At 44.4% G+C, this 21,782-nt stretch overlaps 1 long non-coding RNA gene across 1 annotated transcript in view; it reads right to left on the bottom strand.

Moving 5' to 3' along the window:
• LOC115080042 overlaps window positions 1-21,782 on the bottom strand; it is a 52,351-nt gene that overhangs the window by 11,430 nt on the left and 19,139 nt on the right. The window contains exons 2-3 of the long non-coding RNA XR_003853496.1: window positions 2,529-2,557; window positions 1,242-1,351 (exon numbers count right to left, since the gene is read on the bottom strand). This is a non-coding gene — a long non-coding RNA (uncharacterized LOC115080042). The remainder of the gene's footprint in view (window positions 1-1,241; window positions 1,352-2,528; window positions 2,558-21,782) is intronic.

The raw sequence follows: 21,782 nt of genomic DNA, 5'->3' as shown, positions 1-21,782 counted from the left end.
TAAAAGAAAAAAAGAAAATTAAATTTAAAGAAAACAAAGATGGTGGTCAGGTTAATGGCCCCTGACCACCTGACCAAAACCACCTCCTGACCCCCCAAAGTGTTGTTTAAAAGTGAAATCAATTCCAATTGAAACCAGGATTAATTAATTTATTTATTTTAAAGTATTTGTTGCCTGCCCTTCCTACGATCTGGGTGGAGTACAAAATACATGCATAATTTAAAAATCAATAATTTAAAAAAACCTCATACAGTCATGCATAACAAAGACAGGGGTATAGCAGACAGAAATATTAAGGTGAAATAAATATCAAGAATAGGCTCTTTGGCATAGAAATGTTTGTAATGCCTTTTTGAATAATTTGGGCTCTTTTAGTAGTCTGATTTCAATTGGAAGAGAGTTCCAGAATAAGGATCTTGCTATCGAGAAAGTTTGTTCTCTAATTTCCTCCAAATGTGCAGTTTTAGGGGAAGGAATATCCAGTAAGCCCTGACTAGATAATCTTAATAATCTTGCTGGGGTAAGTATTTCTAAAACAGCAGTGATCCGTGGAGAGGTGATAATATAGAGGAGGTTGTGAATGGTGATTGCCAGGTTATAATGGGTACAGAATGTAATAGGTAAGCAATGTAGCAAATGTAGTACTGGGTGAACCAGTCAACAATCGGGCTGCTGAATTCTGCAGGCTAGAAGACCCAGGAATAGAGAATTACAATAGTCTACTGGAAAAGAGGAGACTGAAGGACAATGCAAAAGTCGGCAGGGTCTAACAGAGGTTTCAGGTAATCGAAGTTTATAGAATGAAGCCTGTGTAAGGGATTTAATGTGTTCTTGCATCGAGAGGGCAGGATCAATGATAACACCCAGGTTACAAACAGTCTTTGAAATTGAAATATTGAAGTTCTTAAAAGTAATTCTAGTTGGGATATATGGATTGGGAATTTAAAATACTGAAAAAGTCCCTAAAGCACAGGGAATATCAATAGTGAACACCAAAAAGGACCTAGAGTACCCCTGCCAAGAAAGTGAGAGATTTGGAGACATGAATATTGTAGTAAATAGAAAGTAATGAGAGGATTTTTAAAATAAAAAATGACAGTGTTGAATGTGAATAAATCAGAGAAAAGTTACTGAAGCACAGAAAAATATTTTAAAAGCAGAGTTAAGGACTAACATTTAAATAATTGCCACAATGGTAGTGTCTAGCCACCCCTAGACTCAAAGGTTAGCCCCAAAGTTACCTGAAGAAACTAGGACCATCATTGCAACCATCATAAGCACCGAAGCTGTATCCCGGGAAACATGGCAACGGCTACCCTGACATCAAGTAATGGTGCAAGAGCAGCATCACCTGAGAAGGTCAAAGCACAGGGAAACAAGAAAATTGGAAAAGAGACCACACATAGTAAAAGTGATAAAAATTAAAAAATAGCAATGCCAGAAGGCCCAATTAAGAAATGTAAGCTCTAAACTTAATTTAATGAAAAAAAATGTGTGTGACAGGAACTATTCTCCCCATGACATCAGCAAAAGCAGTGATTCACTAAGATGGAAAGACTGGTGGCACTTTAGAACTGCAAGAGAAGCCTGGTGAGATTTGATGTGGAGAGGAACATGTTACTGTAGCTCGGCGCCAAGGCCCTGAACGTTGCAAAAATCACAAAAAAATTGACAAGGGCAGTGGGGAATGAAGTGAATGAATGTAATTGAATATTTAATTATAAATACCAGTTAAAGTAAGGTACAAATGTGAGATAATTAATGTTGCTGACTCGTGAATTCAAATGTCAGCTAAGATAGGCTGCGGCATGAATGAAGGCCGAGACTGTGCAAATGACCATCACAAGGAGAAGAAACATTGTTTTAGAGTAACCCTGAAATAAAGCATTCTTCAAGGATAAGAGAGACTGCTAAGAAATAAAGGTTACTTATAAGTTAAATTAAGTAACCAAAGTAAAGAGTTTCTAGCAAGTCAGAGCCCTTCATGACAAGAAGTTATTCAGGATGAATAAAGGGGATATTTGGACAAAGAAATATTCATCAGTGGCAGCAGAATCCTGAGTGCTTCCAAGAGTAATTGAATGCAACCATGGATATGCACCTGCCCTTGTTGATAGAAAGGGAAATTACAATCAACATTTATTTATTCTTTAGTTAAGTTTCAGTTCACATCAAGACGACGTGGACATACCACCTTAGGGAACTCACTGATTCTAGCTTGCGGAAGACAGGATGGTGTTAGGGAGGTAGGGGCTCTTTTTGTGTTTGTTTATTTTAGGGTAGTAGCAAAAGAAGAAGATAAAGGGACAAGCATCAATCTAAGAAGAGAAGAAGAGGAAGAGAAAAAACAATAGCAGACAGATAAGTGTGCTCACACACTACCTCATCATCACACAGATAAGAGAAAAACACATCAGACCAGAAAAAAAACAGATAGACAATTAAATACAAAGATACAGAGAAATATAAAAGAGTAACGGACAGAAAGAAAAAGTAAAGACAGAAATACACAAGAGTATCATACTTACCAAGGTGACATTCTAAGGATCTTGCTTATCTGAAAAACAAAAAGGATGCACAAAGACTCAATTTCTTTTATATATATATATATATATATATATATATATATATATATATATATACCATTAACAGTATTTGAATGTATTTAATATATAATGAAAAAGATAAATAATTATCTGATACTTTCTCAGTCATAGCTTTTAAAGAACTGGTTTGAAGATTTAAAAAAGGATTAGCTTTGGACATTGTGAAAGTTGTATAATAAAATGAATTCAGATTTGATAGAATATCTGTTATAAATTGGTTTGTTTTACCTCTTTGACACATATACATACCCATTCCCGCTTTCTCTCCCTACCACCTGGAGGCTTGATTGGGTGGGTACAAGCCCCTTTTTATACAAACCTAATATCAGAGGGAACTGGTGGTGACCCCTTGTGAGCAGCATCAGAGAAGCCCCACATTTAATTATTGGCTAAGGACACCTAAAACAAAGCGGAAGGGAATCCCATCTTACAGGGGGCGGTTTACACTTGAGACTGACTCGGCTGCTGCTGCTTCTGAACTGTACTACACATTCCACCAGAGACGACTCCTTCAATAAATAAAACATAGTTTCTTCCATTTTCTTCCCATACATCTACTCAGTCAGATCAAGGTGTTCCTAATGGTTGCTTATGATAAATCTTAACTGAATTCCTGGAAAACTCTGGGCCCTAATTTATTGAGAGGGCAACTCTTTTAGATTCTTTTGTTAGTGATTCTAATTTAAGTAAAGTAATGAGGGCAAATGTTTCTTTTCATGGTCAAAGTGTGAGAACTTATAAATAGGCTTACAGGGGCGAGAAGAAGGGGGCAGGGTTGGTTCTTAGGAAAGATCCATTGATTTTGGACTCTTCTTTTACTCTGCGTTACTCTTGTAAATGCTTTGTTAAATATTGCATGGATTGTTAATTTTTCTTTTCTCCTGTTATGGGTGCTGGAAGGGTATTAACTTCTTCACCTGCCCCCGTAGCTAACCAATAGTCTTGGCTATGTTACAACAGGAGCTTTCTTTTTTTCTTTCACTATTGTCTTTCTTATAATTGAGGTTTTTTTCTCTCCTATTTTCTCTCCTTCCCTTTTCAAATGTTTACTTTTTTTTGGGGGGGGGGGGGGGATATCTGTATGGAATAGGGATGTGAATCGTGTGCCCGATCGTTTTAGTGGCTGGGGGGAGAAAAAAATCTGATCAGCATGATTTTTTTGTAAAAAAATCGTTTTTCAGAAAAGTGCGCACTATCAAAAAATTGTTACTTAATGGTTTAAAAGTAACATTTGAGGAAATGTTCATTAGCTAGAGGTGCACACTAAGCCGCACATGCTTGGTGCTGTCCCCCATGGCCATTTTGCTACCAGATATACCACACATTAGCCAGAAAGAGAAAAAAAGTGCCAGCAGGCTGCAGCAGTGACAGTGCCAGCAGTAGCCACTAGCCAGTAGCCAGTCTAGCCTCAGCCTGCTCTTTAAATTTAACCACTGTAAATATAATAAATTAATAATAAAGTTTTTTGTTTAGTTTTTCTATAGTATGTTAATGTTTTGAAGCTCAGGTTGCAAGTTTCTTTATTAAATGTTTTGTTTCACTAAAGTAGAATATAGAGAAGTACTTAATTTCATTTTATTTATTTATTTATGTATTTATTTATTTAAAAAGTCTTCTATACCGATGTTAGTCAAAACATCACCTCGGTTTACATGGAACAAAAGCAATGGAAATTACAAGTAACAGGGGAAGGGTAAGGGGTTTCTTTAGTTTAATACACAAAGTACTTCATTTTATTTTATTCTACTCTAGTGAAAAAAAATAAGTTTAGTTTAACACAGGAACTGCAAACTTGAGCACAGTGAATGGGTGGGGGGGGGGGGGGGGAGAGGGATGTGAAGGGGGAGACAGCCCCTGCATTCAGCAGCTCTGATTTTCTGAAGAGATCTGTCCTTCAGAGACCAGGGAGTGGGACTGCTTGGCCCTTCACCTCCCCCTTCCCTTCCCTTTGTCAAGCTACCAACCGTTTCCATTTCCCATCCCCCATATATTAAACCATCACCTCAGTGGGAACCTTGGTAACATCAATAAATAAGAGGGCAGCCAATAGGAATACATATTCATTCCTAACTGACCTGAAAAGTGTCAAATTGTACCATTTTCTGTTAGTGCGCACTAACTTCCTGTTAGTGCGCACTAACCCGATTAACAATTTTTTTTACGATAAATCGGGGGAATTTCTATTGTATCGCACTCTTTAACGATTAATGACGATATTAAAAATGTCGGACGATAATTTAAATCGTTAAAAAACGATTCTCATCCCTAGTATGGAAGGACATATTGGGCCGGATTTTAAGAGGTACGCGCGGGCGTACATTTGTGCACACAACCCCGCACGCACAAATGTATGGAGGGAACTTTCCTTCAGTCCCCCTCACCTTCCCCTCTCTTCCCCTACCTAACTCGCCCCCCAGCCCTAGCTGAAACCCCCCTAACCTTTATTTTCTTAGTTGCGCCTGCCAAGTGCCTGCCAAGTGCCGGCGCGCGATCCCCGGGCCCAGCAGCAATGGAGAGGCCTCTGCCCACGCCCATGCCCCGCCTGCGGTCCACCCCGCTGCGCCCACGCCCCGCCAATTTTTCCGAGTCCTGGGACTTACAGGCGTCCCGGGGCTTGTGTGCGTCGCCGGGCCTATGCAAAATAGGCTCGGCACGTGTAAATCCACCTGGATTTACATGCGTAGGCTTTGAAAATCTGCCCCATTGTGTTCTTATGTTTTTATTTTTGTATGCTTTGCTTTGGGATCCTCTTTGTTACTGGAAAAGTCCTGTGCTTTGTTAATTTTGAAATGATTGATAAAATGTAAAAAAAATAAAATAAATAAAGGTGGTGAATTTATCACAGTCTAGAACTTCCATTTCCTCTGGTCTCTTCATGAGACAAACTAAGGGCTAGATTTTCTAACGGCGCAGGCCTCTGTGAATTGCGCGGTACCGGGGGCAGGGGGCGAAGTGGGGAGCGGGCCTGCGAAAGCCGGCAGCGATCACACCACCGCAATGCTATCGCTGCCAGCTTTCGCAAACCAATAGCGCCACTGTGAAAGATGGTTCTATTCGGCGCGTTACTGATGGCAATAAGGGTCCTTACCTTTTTGCCGCCAGCGATGTCATCACGGCGTCCGCCCCGGTGCCGCCCTGACTCCTCCCCTTCCGGTGCTGACGCCGCCCAGAACCCGCCCCGATCTAGGTATCGCACATGAAAAGGGACTTTTCGCGTGCGAGCCTTTTAGAAAATGACTCCCTAAATTATTTACCAGGGAAAATAATTCCTTAACCTTAAGCAGTAGTGTAAAAAATTCCTTCCTGACCCCAAATAAGGTGATCAGCTAAGGATTGCTGGGTTAAGACATTTTCCTAGTAGGCAGCTATATCATTGTGCTTACCCATATGTTTCCCTCTGAAAACTTGCAAAATCAATGTTTGAACTCATTTTGGGCCGGATTTTAAAAGGGGTACGCGCATAAGGTACGCACGTAACCCTTTTAAAAGCCCCCTGCGCGCGCCGAGCCTATTTTGCATAGGCTTGGCGGTGCGCGCAAGCCCAGGGAAGCGCATAAGTCCCGGGGCTTGCAAAAAGGGGCGGTCAGGGGCATGGCCAGGCGGTTTTGGATCGGGGGCGTGTGTGCGGTCCTGGGGTGTGGCCGATTGCCCCGACACAGCGGCCTGTGTCGGGGCCTGCCGCGCCGGCGCACGTAAGTTACTACTGCCCGGAGGCAGTAGTAACTTTTCTGATAAAGGTGGGGGGGGGCTAGATAGGGCCTGGAGGGTGGGGAAGGGAGGGGAAGGTGCGGGGGGGGTGGGTGGAACGGGCAGCGCGCGCAGGGCTCGGAGCGCGCAAGTTGCACAAATGTGCACCCCCTTGCGCGCGCCGACCCCGGATTTTATTTTTGTTTGCACCTGATGCGCGAACAAAAGTACGCGCGCGCTCTCTCTTTTAAAATGTACCCCTTTATGTTGGAGCTAGTAGCCAACCATATACTTCTGGTAACCATAAAATGGTACTGCTCAGCAGGCTGTGGAAATTCATGATATCTCATTCAGGAGCTGGTTACAGTGATGGCTTTTGGGAAGGCTGAGCTGGGCGGGCATCCAGGCGCTGTGAGAGGCGCCTCGAGCACTACCAGCAATGCCCATTGCCAACGTGCTCCCATGGCCATGGGACATAAGAACTTATTCCACTGCTTTCATTTGCTGTCTGCCTTGGTCCCAGGATCACATCAATGTGTGTCTGTCCACAACATGGGAGCAGAGCCTTCCAGAGACAATGGGTGGGCAGGGACGGGGAGGCTGCATGCACTACAGGAGGACAGACAATGGTGCCTGATGGACAGACAGAGGTTTGCTTTCACTGTGTCTACTAGCTGTGGAGGTGGCACAAAGCCCAGAGCTGCCAGAAACGTGGGGGTGGGGAAGAGAGAATGTGGGATATACTCAGGATGGGAGGACGAGAGTAACTGATAATGGACAAGGGGGGAGGCAGAGAAAGCAAGGATGTTGGGCAGAGGTGGGGGAGGGGAGAGAAAACAGGAATACTGAACAAAGGGGACTTAAAGGGGGAGAGAAAAATCAGAGATGCTGAGTGGGGATGGGGAAAAGAGAAAGGATCTTTATTTACCTGTCACTTAGGTACATGAGATGGAAATACTAAAACAATATGCATATGTATTTAAAAATCTGCTCTAAAGTATATTAAGTATACTAGTTTTAGGCCCATCTCTTCCGCACCCTCTCCGGCTCTTGATCTCCTGATCAGCATAATGGTTCTCCCTGCTCTGGGAGAGGCTTGATATCTGGAGGAGAGAAAGGTGGGGGAAGGGGGCTAGAGTGCCTGGAGTGAGAGAGAGGAGAGAGAATGTCTGAAGAAGGGAAGGGGAAGAACATTCCTGGATGGAAGGGGATGAGGTCAGAGTGAGAGAATGCTTGGAGAGAAGGAGGGGTGGGAAAAAGATGGAGGAATGGTGTTAGAGGTGGGGACCAGCAGGGAAATGTCTGGAGGGACAATGAGAGGGGGGAGAGAATGTATGGAGGGAGAGAGGGAGAAGCTGGGAGAGATTGTATGGAGGAAGGGGGAGAATATTTGAGAATGGCGCCACAGACAATGTCCTAGAGCTGGCCCTGCCTGGATATTTGCAATCTGTTAGTCAAAGTGGTAAAATATATCTTCTTAAATCCAATTGCATGGCCAAGGTCCAGGAATACACCCAAAATAATCATTCTTACAGTTGTTAATGGTCAAAATTCAAACACTGCCAACAAATGCTTCAGCATTAAAGAGAGAAAGCACAAGTAGTTTGAGATAGGTCGCATCCCCTCCCCTCCCTCATCCTCGCTCTTCCTTTGTTTTGTCTTCTCTCCATTCCTTTCTCTTCTCTTCACCTCTTCTATTCCTTTCCCTTGGGAATCACTGTTTGATTGGAAACCAGCTAAATGCACATAAAGTGCCACAAAGTGTAGCATGGGCAACGATGATTGCACATTAATATATTCACTGGTGCACAGCACTAGAGCCGTGCTGTACAGTCTATGCCTATGCGAATGATCCCTGGCATAGCCATCGTATCTTTAGTCCAGTTCTGGTTTTTCCTTTCTGCATTTCGTTTAGATAAGCCCCTTAGAGTTTGTCAAGGTGACTGCTCTGGGCTTTGTGAGTTTAACTTACGATGTCAGACCTGAAAACACCTCCTTGCAGGAGGCAATTCCATCCCTGCCAGCCATAGAGACTCAGCAGCAGCCTCACCTGCAGCCTGGCAGGGTGAGAGGAGAGCAGCCCGGGTCAGTGCATCCCTGCTGGGACTGTAACTGCAACTCTGTACCCCAAGCACCATTCATGAAGCAAATCGTTTGGGAGAAATCCACTTAGCAGTCACAAATGCTGGGTGTTTATTTAATCCCCATGTTAGCCTGCAAACTTTCTTCCATGTCACTCCCAGGTAATTCACAGCAAGATGCCATAAAGGCATGAAATTGGCATGTAAAACATGCTGACAGGACAAACAGCCCAGGGGTGCACTCAGGGAAGGAGGGGTTTATAGAATTGTGCTTATGGGCAGAATACAATGGCACATCTTTAATTTAAAAAATACAAAATCATAACCAATCCAATACACACAGCCAAAGAAGTGGCGATGCCTGTGCTGTTTAACGTATTCATAATCAATCTGGAAAAGGGAACGATGAGTGAGGTGAGCAGATTTGCAGATGACACAAAATGATTCAAATATATTAAAACAGCAGTGGATTGGGAAGAACTATCAAAGGACCTTGGAAACTGGGCAACTAAATGGCAGATGAAATTTAAAGTGGAAAAGTGCAAAGTGACGCACATAGGGGAAAATAATCCTAACTGCAGGTGATGCTGTGTTCTGTATCAGGAGTCTCTACCCAGGAAAAGGACCTTGGGGTCCTTGTGGAAAATATGTTGAAATCCTTGGCTCAGAGAACGGTGGTGGTCAAAAAAGCAAATAGAATGCTAGGAATTATTAGGAAAGGAATAGAGAATAAAACAAGAAGTATATTGTCTCTGTATTAAGCCATGATGCAACTGCACCTTGAGTATTGTGTGCAGTTCTGCTCATCCCATCTGAAGAAAGAAAAAGCAGAACTAGAAAAGATGCAGAGGAGGGTGACGATGATAATAGGGGTTAAACATCTCTTCTATGAATAGAGGCTATGCAGGCTAGGTCTTCTGTGTTTGGAAAAAGAGTCGGCTGAGAGGGGACATATTACAAAGTTTATTAAATCAGGAGGGGGTGGAACGGATAAATAAAGGATTGTTATTTACCCTTTGAAATAATAAAACAAGGGGACATGCCATGAAACTAACAACCAGCAGATTCAAAACAGATTGTAGAAAGTATTTTTTCACTCAATGCATTATCAAACCAGAATCTGTTAAAAGAGGATATAATTAATGCAACTAGCATAGCAGGATTTAAAAGAGGTTAGGGCAAGTTCCTGGAAGACAAGTCTATAACACATTATTAGCCAGGTAACTAAAGAAAGCCATTGCTGTCCCCAGAAGTGAGTAACTGATCTATTGAGGATCTGACAGGTAAATAATTGCCACCGTGGATTAGAATGCTGAGCTCCATGGACCTTGATCTGACCCAGCCTGGCAATTCTTATTAGGAATAAGACCAAAAAGCAATAGCATTGACAGATAGGCATGCTGAGAGTTTCAAGACCAGAGCACTTCTGAAGTACTTCACTATGTCTGGCTCTTGTTTCTCTGTGGTTAATTTGGGTGGTTTGGAGCTAAAAAAAAAATGACTATCAGAAGACCTTATTTTGTACAGACAAGGGACAGATTTCCCTCTAATTTTGTTCATAGGGAGAAACGTTTAGAAATTCTGTCGCCAAAACAGTCAGTGCATTGTGAGTGGAGCTCCCTCCAGTGGCAAAAGCCTGAATTACAGGAGAAGTGCTGAGAAGCTGCCAGAGCAGAAAGGTGCTACCAGTGCTGCCTTAGGCTGAGGGACCTGCTTCTTCTGACAGGGACTGGGGGACGTCCTGGCAGAAGCTGCATCTATATGAATTCAAGAGAGTGCCTTGAGTACCTTCATCCCAGAGTCATTCTGGATTCCAACTGTACTATATCTTTAAACGCAATGGTTTGAAAATGCCCTGTTCAGCTGGTAGACATAAGTGGTCCCTCATCTTATGAATGGCATCTCATCTTAGATAAATAACTTAGAAGTTTCCAGTTCAGTCCCTCACAAAATCCCCTAATCCAAATGCATTTCGTTCTGCAGTGCCCCATTGCCCAGGTTTTTGATCTCAGGCACTGGTTTTGTTGCTGGTGTTCTGCACTGGCAAAGGCTGTGAGAGGACGTGAGGAGCTAAGGGAGATTCTGTCTGATTTCTTTACTCTTTGTTTCAAAAGCAGCCTAAGCACAGCTCCCTGTCTCCTGCAGAGGTTCACACAGGGACAGATTTAGGGTTTTGCCATCCCTAGGCAGCTTTGAGGCTTTCACACCTTCACTTCCTGTAAGGGTCTTTTACAGGGTAGCTGGAAGGCAGCAAATCTTAGCCTGCCTGCCGCCTGTAAACGTTTGCCACCCCAGGCACAAGCATAATGGGTGTCTTTTGACAAATACAGGATTGGGCTCACAGGTAATTTGTGTGGCAAGTGAAAAAATCACACAGTAATGGTTAGAAAATCCTGTGACAATGTTGTGACACATTTTCATAAATTACGTAGAATTGACATTGTTTAATCCACAGCTCGAGGCAGCTCACAGGGATAAAACACCTTTCAAATCATCAAAAATGCACATCATAATTCCAAAATAACACAAATCATTCAACCACGTGCATGTCACAGGCAGGAGGGAGATTCTGGGACAGAATAAGGGAATCTGGGATATGATGGAGTCTGGGAGCTGCTGACAGGACAGTGTCAATGCTCATACACAAAAGATCAAACAAGGGACTAAGGGCTAGTCACATGGGTTACCGAACAGGACTAAGTGAGCGCGTCTAATGGACTGGAGCCAATCCTTTGTCTAGTGCTATATAACACTATCTCCACTACTGGGCTTTCAACTCAGGAAAGTTATGCTCCTCCTGCTGCAGGCAACAGAGAACCAGGAAGGTCTTTTTAATTTCAAGGAAGTCATTTCAGGGAACAGGGACAGTGATAATTGTCCAAAACCTCCCACACTATTCCTGTACCAACCAGTTGTTTCTCTCTCCCTTCCTAAGCTTTAACTACTAACAGCCCCTTTTTCCGATAAAATATCTGTACATCAATCATCTTTTCCGCGGCAGCTGAGCTTGGAAAGCCATGCAGGGTTTTGAGGAGGGGACAGGGCTGGCACTGGCTCAGATGTGTAATTAGCTTGCCACACAGGCATTGTTTTCCCCAGATTGTTTAATGTTCCTATAAAGGCCCAGCTCCTGCTGCCAGCTTTCATAAAGTGATGTTTTCAGAAAACAGAAACGCGTGGTAGGCAGTGTGCGGGGATGGTTTGAACAGGCCTGAGCCGGGCTGTCTCACTTTCTTGTTTATAGGTGAAACAGAGGATGCTGGTGTCCCGAGGAGTGCCGGCTAACCCAAAACATAAACAGCCAGTGCCTCCCTCCCTTGGCTCAGGCAGCACAATCTGAACAGCAAAGTCAGCAGAGCTGCTGTCACTCATTCTCTTGCCTGAAGATGTGAGGAAACGTCTTTACTTGTGGCTAAAAAAAGAGCTCTGTGCAGAAATCCTGAATACAGGACCCCAGCACCATGAAGTCCAGGTTCAGCCCAGAGACTAACACTGGTCACTACTCACCCTCGGACCAGGAGCGTTACGTTTATGCACCTCTCCACATTGGGGGGGGGGGGGGGGGGGGGGGGTAACATGAGATTTGCATGAAGGAGCACTAATTTGGGTGCACATCCTAGAGCAAGGTTCTGCACATATATAGGAGTAGATTTTTAAAAACCACGCAGCGTCCATGTGCGCACGATTCCTGGCACGCGCACATGGACATGGCTATTTTATAACATGCGTGTGTTGTGTGCACGTTATAAAATAGGATTCCCGCGTGCAGGGGGGGGGATTTTTAAAATTACATGCAGTGACGCAATTTGCCTTTTCCCCAGTTCCCTTCACCCCTACCTGGCCTTCCTACCTTTCCCCCTCTCCTCCCCGACCCCCTAAACCCTCCCTAACTTTTCTAAATGTTTCAGTTTTTTTACTTACGTGCTCTAAGGAGCAGACAGAAGTTCCGCGCGCCGGCCAGCTGCCGGTGCGTGCTGCTCCGGGACAGCGTCTAACGGCACTGTCCCTGCCTGACTCCCGCCCCTTTTTGCAGGCCTGGCACTTGTGCGCATATTGAGGGTTACGTGCATGGCTGGGCTCTTTCGAAAATGCACGCAGCACGCGCAGGGCCCGGCCTCACGTGTAACCCTCACATTTTATGCATGCGGGCTTTTTAAAATGTGGGCGATAGTGTACAAGACTCCTTTTTAAATTGGCCGGCCCACAGGAGCGTTTTGCCCAGTGCAGCTTCATACATCGGGCCCTCAGAGAAAGAGTTTCCTGTACAGAGAACGCAGTCCATATGGGAGCAGCGCAGAGAGTCCGAACTTCCTTGCACTTTCTTATACATGGATTGTGCAGCTGAGAAAGTGTAACAGTTATGGAAAAATTCCCCAGCTTCCACTGTGCAAAAAAGAAAAAGAATCATGCAACCTGCCTGCAGAACTGCAGGATCCTCCATTACATACAAGGTTTAAGCCGTGATTCTGAACTAGCTTTAGTTTGGTTCAATGCCTATGACAGCCCCTGACGGGACCTGTAACATGGGGCACACCGGTCTCAGGCCAGAGGCAAGGAAAGGGCAGCATTCGTCTTTGCTCCCCTTCCTTCTTCTTGTTCCTACACCACACCTTGCGTTAAAGTAGGGCTGCACCCACCCGCGTCTCAGCAACAAAACAGAACTTTTATTTCTGAGGTTTATTTTATTTATTTCTATTTCTATACCATCCATTCAAACTACAGCAATAAAATAATCAAATATTAAACAGCAGTCAGAAATACAGAACGTAGTAAGAGATATTGATTTAATCAGGGTTTCTCAGGCATCCACAGCAAGGCTGCATCACAAATCTTAAGTAGCGTTCTTCCCCGGTGTTAGGAGAAATACCCAAAAGTGCTCCTCAACTCTCTTTAACAAATGTCATTGCTCCTCAACTTCTCATACATCACATTAATGCTGACGTCTGCTGCAGACTATGTTACTCATTTAATACCAAGTAATGCTCCTCACCATCCCATGTAACCCGTTCCAGATGTCACCACAGATTTCCCCGGTATCCCCAGTTCTCACCCGTCCAAGACCTCCCTTTCTCCCATGTCCACTCATGTACTCTCAGGACCCTGGCCAATAACCTCGGTCCTTTCCGCAGTGGGGAGAAACATCTCTCCCATGAGGGGGAAAACCCCTGCAGAGCCCCCTGAGAGGCACCCCACTCCCTGCTGTGATCTTTCCAGCTCTTCCTGCCAAACTTGTCTTATATAATCCCAGTAATATTCCTCCTAGAAGAATCTTTTCCCCAGAGACACAGACCAATGAAACCCTATCAGCTTTCCATCCAAAACCTTCCCATTATTTAACATACACAGTGTTTATTTACTATTCACTCTGCCATCTAGTGGCTGTTCACAGGGATTTTCTTATCAGTATTTTCCTAATCAAAACATCAAACTATTTACAATACCCTAGGACAGGGGTAGCAAATGCCAGTCCTCAAGTGCCACAAACAGGCCAGCTTTTCAGGATATCCACAATGAATATGCATGAGATAGACTTGCATACAATGGAGGCAGTGCATGCAAATCTCTCTTATGCATATTCGTTGTAGATATCCTGAAAACCTGGCCTGTTCCTGGCACTCGAGGAGTGGAGTTCCCACCCCTGCCCTAGGAACAAGTCAAGGGCCTCCCCCACCCTCCCAGGCCACAGTCCAGTGACATAGGGCCCATTATGAAGGTCCGTCACACATAACTACATCATAAAGGGAAAAATGTGCCCATGACAAGATGCATAGAGTGCTGCAGGATATTAGTCTGTAGATGTTTTTTTTTTGAGTGGCGGTGATTCTCCTGCACATATTTACAGGGCTTGTTCTGCCTCAGTGGTGACAAATACATGTTACTAGATCACCTGTGACAGTATTAACTTCCTGAGGTCACATTTCCAAAGATGACTGTGCAACCAGAATACAGATTAGTAGATTGCAAATCAAAATTATCCATCTTGCCTCCACAGATAGGCACAACTCATAGGTAACTAATGTTTGCAGCCTCCTTGATTTTCTGATTTGAGTAATCTTAAGTCATGTGACACATGTTTAACGTTCTGTAATGGAAGCCACAGTGAATAACTGTGTCACTGATGACAAAAGCTATAATTGAAGACAAGGCCAATTTGGTTTAGAAGTGCTAAGCAATTAGCTTTCTGTTCATTTCCATTTGCCTGTAAGACTTCTAATGTTCTCAAGCTAGGTATGTGATGATAATCTGACTGGATGCCCAAGGGAAAAAAATGATATATACTTAATAATTGTACACAGCAGATGGAAGGATGTTAATAATCAGTGTAAGAATGTGCCTGTAAGCTAAACTAGTATTTTAAAAATGACTTAGGTCAGGATGACCAATCTGAAACCTCACCTGGCAACTTTTGACACCTTTTTCAGACGAGGCCATTCTTCTTTTCTTGCTGGACTGGATTTAGGTCACATAAAGTCAGAGTTATCTGTAGTTCAGATTTTGCAAACTGATCTTACACTCTCTTAGCACATTAGAGAAATTTGAATCCAGCTCAGAATTTTGTCCTGTTCTTGCAATAAATAAGGCATATACTCAGATGAAAATCTGCCCTAAGAGGCTGGATTCAGACATGGATAAAGCCATTAATGCTTTACAGGTCAATCCAGTAAAGTGCGGCCGCGTTTACCCTGCTCCTAACCCGCTTTCTACTCACTTTCCGGCCGCGTTAGCCCTTCCTGCGATCCACAATCCCCTTTAACCTACTCTTACTGTGTCCTTAAATCCCCGGGTAACCCCTTCCGCACGCGGCATGTATATTACATGTAAATGATCGAATTAGCTATTCCCTACCATCCAGTAACGGGCGCCCCGACTATCGCTTTTTTGCCCTGCCGTTTTGCCGCGCGTTTAACCTGCTAACTTACCGCCTACCCTTACCCCTGCGTTAGAGGCAGGGGTAAGGGTAGGTGGCAAACTTTCCCCCAGCCCCCGCTCATCTGCCCTGGCCGCGTCCATGGGTGCTGGTCTCCGGGGCAGCCCCAGTCCTCTCCCCTCCTCCCGAAGCAACAAAAGCGAAAAAAAGCGAAAAAGCGGAAAAAAAAAAGCGAAAAAAAAAGTTGCAAGAGAGAGAGGGGAGAGAGGACGGGCAATCCTACGCTCGGGATTGCCAGTCCTCTCTCCCCTCCTCCCGAAGCAAGGCGCGAAAAGCAGCCTTGCTCCGGGAGGAGGGGAGAGAGGACTGGCAGTGTAAAGTGACGAAGCGACTTACTTTTTTTGCAGCCCCCCTCCGGAGACGGACATCGGCGAGGACGACTGCGGCTCCCCTGCCTCCAGCTGCCCGCGAAGATGGACACCTGCACGGGCGAAAGCGGCCCCTGTTCGTGCAATTGGGCCGCTCAAGGCGTGACATCACGACGTTTGGCGTCACGGCATGTGCAAAGTGCATATGTACTAGAGGTACAGTTCTCTTCTGATCATTAAAATAAAGAATCAGTCTTTAAATCCAGGAACAACAGGGGATTACAACAATGCCAGTCAAGAACAATGGGTACCTAAGAACATAGGATTTGTCATATAATGGGTCAGACTAAAGGTCCAACAAGCCCATTATCCTGTTTCCAACAAGTGCCTGACAGAATCCCAAACAGTAGATAGATTTTCATGGACATGACCAGCAATGGGTTTCCTTGAGTTAGGGGTCACTTCTGTAAGTGAAAACCACTTAATGGCTATAACTCTGTTAGAAGTTAAAACTGTTTTGCTTTATTTACAGCTTAGTGCTCCTATATTTAAGTGTTCAAAACTTTTATTTTTTTCAGTTTTGAATTGTCTTTGAATATAAACAAGAAGCTTGGGAGTGAGTGCCAAGGTGGTGACCTGGATAGCAAACTGGTTGAAGAACAAAGACTATGTGTGATGTTAAATGGAACTTACTCTGAAGAGAGAGCAGTGATGAGCGGAGTGCCACAAGGGTTGGTGTTGGGACCGGTCCTGTACAATATCTTCGTGAGCGACATCGCAGACAGGATAGAAGGTAAGGTTTGTCTATTTGCGGATGATACTAAGATCTGCAACAGAGTGGATACACCGGAAGGAGTGGAGAGAATGAGACGGGATTTAAGGAAGCTGGAAGACTGGTCGAAGATATGGCAGCTGAGATTCAATGCCAAGAAGTGCAGAGTGATGCATATGGGGTGTGGGAATCCGAAAGAAATTTATTTGATGTGGGGGGGGGGGGGGGGGGGGTGAAAGGCTGATGTGCACGGAGCAGGAGAGAGACCTTGGGGTGATAGTGTCTAACGATCTGAAGTCGGTGAAACAATGTGACAAGGCGATAGCTAAAGCCAGAAGAATGCTGGGCTGCATAGAGAGAGGAATATCGAGTAAGAAAAGGGAAGTGATTATCCCCTTGTACAGATCCTTGGTGAGGCCTCACCTGGAGTACTGTGTTCAGTTCTGGAGACCTTATCTCCAAAGAGACAGAGACAAGATGCAGGCGGTCCAGAAAAGGGCGACCAAAAAGGTAGATGGTCTTCATCAAATGACTTATGAGGAGAGATTGAAGAACTTAAATATGTACACCTTGGAGGAAAGGAGGTGCAAGGGTGATATGATACAGACTTTCAGATACTTGAAAGGTTTTAATGATCAAAGTCAACGACAAACCTTTTCCGTTGGAAAAAAATCAGCAGAACTAGGGGTCATGATTTAAAACTCCAGGGAGGAAGAACCAATGTCAGGAAGTATTTCTTCATGGAGAGGGTGGTGAATGCCTGGAACACCCTTCCGGAGGAAGTGGTGAAGACCAAAACTGTGAAGGATTTCAAAGAGGCGTGGGATAAATACTATGGATCCATAAAGTCTTGAGGATATGAATGAAGAGAAGAGGCATGGGGTGGCTTGTGGGAATGTCGGCTACTACCTGGTGATTAATACCCTTATTCAATAAACAAACACACGGTTAATGCGACTTCAACATTGCTCTATGCTTCAACGGTAAGAGGAAATGTGGGAAAAAGGATTTGCATTCACAAATAAGCGTGGGAGTAGCTTGCTTGTTGCGGTGGTTACTACCCCAAACTAAATAAGCCTGATACTTCACTTTCAATGCATATCTAGTGTAGTGCTCTCTGCATCAATGGCAGGGGGGAATGAAGATAAGAGGATTTACAGTCAGACAACTACCAACAAGGACTGAATTGCATAGTCTGGGTAAACAAATAAGCATGGGTGTAGCTTGCTTATTGCTGTGGTTACTACCCCTAACCAATTAGGCTTGATACTTCACTTTGATGCAGCTCCAGCACTGCTCTCTACATCAATGGTGGGGATGGAAAGAAATTAGAACCTAAATGTTACCAATAAGGGCCCTGACCTCAGCGGTCGGAGTAACATAAGTATGAGAAAATAAGTGTGAAAGCTTGCTGGGCAGACTGGATGGGCCATTTGGTCATCTTCTGCCATCATTTCTATATAATCAAAAACTTCCAACTCTCCTAAATCGATCAGCTCAACTCATGCTTGATTAGAGCTCCTCCACTTATCTTTGTTGAACACGGTGTTTGAGTTCTGCTGATTATGGTCACAAGTTTCTCAGTGTAGAGTTGAGCTGCCTGCTCAAGAAGGTATTTTATAGTCAATTCAAAAATGAAAAAAATAAAAGTTTTGAACACTTAAATATGGGAGCTCTAAACTGTAGATAAAGCAAAATGGCATTAACTTCTAACAGAGTCATAACAATTAAGTGGTTATCACTTACAGAAGCGATACTGGACACTAGAGTTTACAAAGAAAATATTGTCTCCCTGTTATTCGTTTCTAAGATAGTTCAAGGGGGATTCTCATTGAGGCTTTGTTTATTTGTGGTTTCCTTGATTTGGCCAACTCCACATTTTTAATGTACTGTATAGACTAATGGATAGATTTTAATTTGGCCCCGTGCATAAATCCCAGGGTTTAGGCGTGTGGCCGGGCCTATTTTCAAATGGGTCCAGCCACCCGTGTAAACCCCGATATGCGATTAAGTGCCAGGACCTGTAAAACGGGCGGGGCTGGAGGTGGCTGATACAGCGGCCATTTGCTGCTATGCTAGGGAAGCGCGCACCGGCCACTTCGGCTCCAGAAGAGCAGCAATAAAAAAAAAAAAAAGAAGGTAGGTTAGATTTAAGGGGTGGGGAGGAGAGGGAAAGGGAGGTTAGGTATGGGGGTAGGGAAGTTCCTTCCCAGTCCGCTCCTTAATTGGAGCGGACTGGGAGGGAAATGGGGAAGGCCGAGATGCGACGCCGCGCAAATTTTGCAGAATTCTACCCTCCCCTTACGCGCGCGGATCACAAAGGCCCACTGATTTTATAACATGCGTGTGATGGCGCGCATATGTTATAAAATCGGCATGTCCATGTGTGCCCGCCGGGTAGCGTGCGCACATGGATGCGTGCGTGCTTCTTTAAAAATCTACCAAAGACTTATCACCCATTCACCAAGCTTTATATCCATAGACACAGAATGGAAAAAAGAGCCATAAAGCATGCTTTTAGTTGCCTTTCACATAGCTTAAAAGAGAAAGATCACCTTTAAAAGAAAATGCTTAGTGTCATTTAACCTCTAAAACCCTTAGTTCAATTTAGATGGGAACCTTGTCTTTGAAAGCCAGCTTGTTTTGTGCAGGCTTAAAAGTATATGCGTAACATTGCAGTTAGGTACCTTATTGAAAATGTAGCCCTATATGCCTTCAGGGAATATACCACACAATGTTCTGGTCTATAAAGCACTGAATCTTCATTCAGTTGGAATTATTTAGATAAGAGCTCTTATGCAGATCATTACCTGACAACCACAAAGTGAAGCTAATCAGTCCTGATTGCCAATAGATGGAAATGATGCCACTCTTATCATGGTAAGAGTCCCATTAACCTGATACTGATTTTGCCAGAGGCAAAGGGACAAAATTGGCAAAATCTGAAGAAAATAGGGAAGCTAATGACTTTGAAGATCTGCTAGAGAGCTAAAGAGGGAGAGAAAAGCAAACAACAATCTGGGATTAGAACACTAAAAATATTCAAATCAAAGGGGAAACCTAAAAATAGAAAAGAATATCATCAAAGGGGTTTGTCCAGATAACGTTTGAGTTAGGCAGACAAACCCAAAGGTTTAAATATCTGACTCATGCATCCAGATAAATTCTATCCAGCTGAGTGTGCATGTGTTTATGGAAGAGGGAGAGAAGTGGGATTGTGAGCATGTGTGTGAGGGAAAGTCTGCTAGAGATTGTGTATACTAGAGAGGAGAAAGTTCCCAGTTACGCCCAGTATCTGCAAATCCTGTTTCTCTGAGCCATTCAGGCTGCAACTCTGTAGGCAAGGTTCCTTGTCCCTCGTGCTGCTCCTTTTAGAGGGCAATTTTGTAACAGCCTGTATAGATTTTAGGAAATTACCACACATTTTACATTATAAGAAGAGAAGAAGTTGCCATACTGGGTCAGACTGAGGGTCCATCAAGCCCAGCATCCTGTTTCCAACAGTGGCCAATCCAGGATACAAGTACCTGCAAGTACCCAAACATTAAATAGATCCCATGCTAGTAATGCCAGTAATAAGCAGTGGCAACTCGACTAACAGCAGTTTATGAAATGTTCCTCCAGGAACTTGTCCAAACCTTTGTTAAACCCGAATATGCTAACTGCTTTAACCGCATCCACTGGCAATGAATTCCAGAGCTTAATTATGCATTGCATGAAAAATAATTTGCTCTGATTTGTTATAAATGTGTTACTTGATAATTTCATGGAGTGCTCCCTAGTCCTTGTATTACCAGAAAGATTAAAATAACCAATTTACAATTACCCATTCAAAGACTTTCATGATTTTGTAGACCTCTATCATATCCCCCCTCAGCTTTCTCTTCTCAAAGATGAACAACCTTAAACTCTTTAGTGCTTCCTCATAGGGAAGCCGTTCCATCCCCTTTATCATTTTGGTCGCCCTTCTCTGTACCTTCTTCAATACATCTATATCTTTTTTGAGATGCAGTGACCAGAAATGAGTACAGTACTCAAGGTTTCAAAGGGAAAGTATGAGAGAAAATACGCACATAGTTTCCATTGAAACGTATCCCACAAAAGCTAAACCACACACATTTACACAAGCTAATTTTTGCACACAATTTTATGGCAGCAAAAGTATATGTGTAAGTGCAAGCCCAACCTGAATCTTGTCTCCGAGGAATGCCTCTTTTTAGTCCAGGTAAACTTAGGTATCACTATTAATTCTACTATGTCAAGCATTACAATATATATGCAGCACTGTACAGATACACATAAGAGCTTACAATCTAGTCAAGACAAACATACATGACAAATGAGTCTCTAGGCATACCTGGGAAGTCTCTGGGAGCCAACAATGGAAAACTATGAGTGTGGCAGAGACATGCATGCCCAAGAAGAGGAATCACCTGGGCCCATCCAGGCAGAAAGGAGGAGGAGCATCAGCCCATGTGGCTGGGAGAAGGTGTAGAGGAAGCATTGCTCTGCATGGCCAAAAGGTATCTTTCTCACATAAGGGCCTGAAGGATACTGCAGCAGTTGATGGGTTTGGGGCAGGAGACTGAGAATGAGTGAGCATGTATGAGAGACAGAGAGTGAGAATGTGTGTGTAAGAGAGAGTCTGAGTGGGCATCGAGTGCATTTGTGCTTGCATATATGAGTGTGTGTGTGAGAGAGTATGAGCACGTATGTGTGTGTGAGACTTTTGAGAGTGAACATGTGACTGGGTTAGAGTATGTATGTATGTATGAAAGAGGAGAAAGTTTGTGTGCATACTGCCTGCCACCGCTAATTGACAGAAACTTCATGGTGACTAGATATCCAAAGTTCTCAGGTATGTCTATGGAATGGGTATATATGCTTCAAGGTTTTTTCCAGGCATATGGCCCAGCAAGGTGGAAAGTGCAGTCAGGAATTGACAGTGGCACAGATAAGAACGACTTGCCTGATAGACAGTATGGGGCGGATTTTAAGAGCCCTGCTCGCGTAAATCCGCCCGGATTTACGCGAGCAGGGCCCTGCGCGCCGGTAAGCCTATTTTACATAGGCCTACCGGCGCGCGCAGACCCCGGGACTCGCGTACGTCCCAGGGTTTTCGGAGGGGGGGCGTGTCGGGGGCGTGTCGGGGGCGGGCCCGGTCGTCGCGGCGTTTCGGGGGCATGTCGGGAGCGTTTTGGGGGGCGGGTACGGGGGCGTGGCTACGGCCCGGGGCGGTCTGGGGGCGTGGCCGCGCCCTCCGTACCCGCCCCCAGGTCGCGGCCCGGCGCGCAGGAGGCCCGCTGGCGCGCGGGGATTTACGTCTCCCTCCGGGAGGCGTAAATCCCCCGACAAAGGTAAGGGGGGGGTTTAGACAGGGCCGGGCGGGTGGGTTAGGTA

The sequence above is a fragment of the Rhinatrema bivittatum genome, chromosome 18 (genome assembly GCF_901001135.1).
Source record: "Rhinatrema bivittatum chromosome 18, aRhiBiv1.1, whole genome shotgun sequence".
NCBI classification, from domain to species: Eukaryota; Metazoa; Chordata; class Amphibia; order Gymnophiona; family Rhinatrematidae; genus Rhinatrema; species Rhinatrema bivittatum.
The sequence above is the reverse complement of the archived record's forward strand: the minus strand, read 5'-3'. Positions and strand labels throughout refer to the sequence as shown.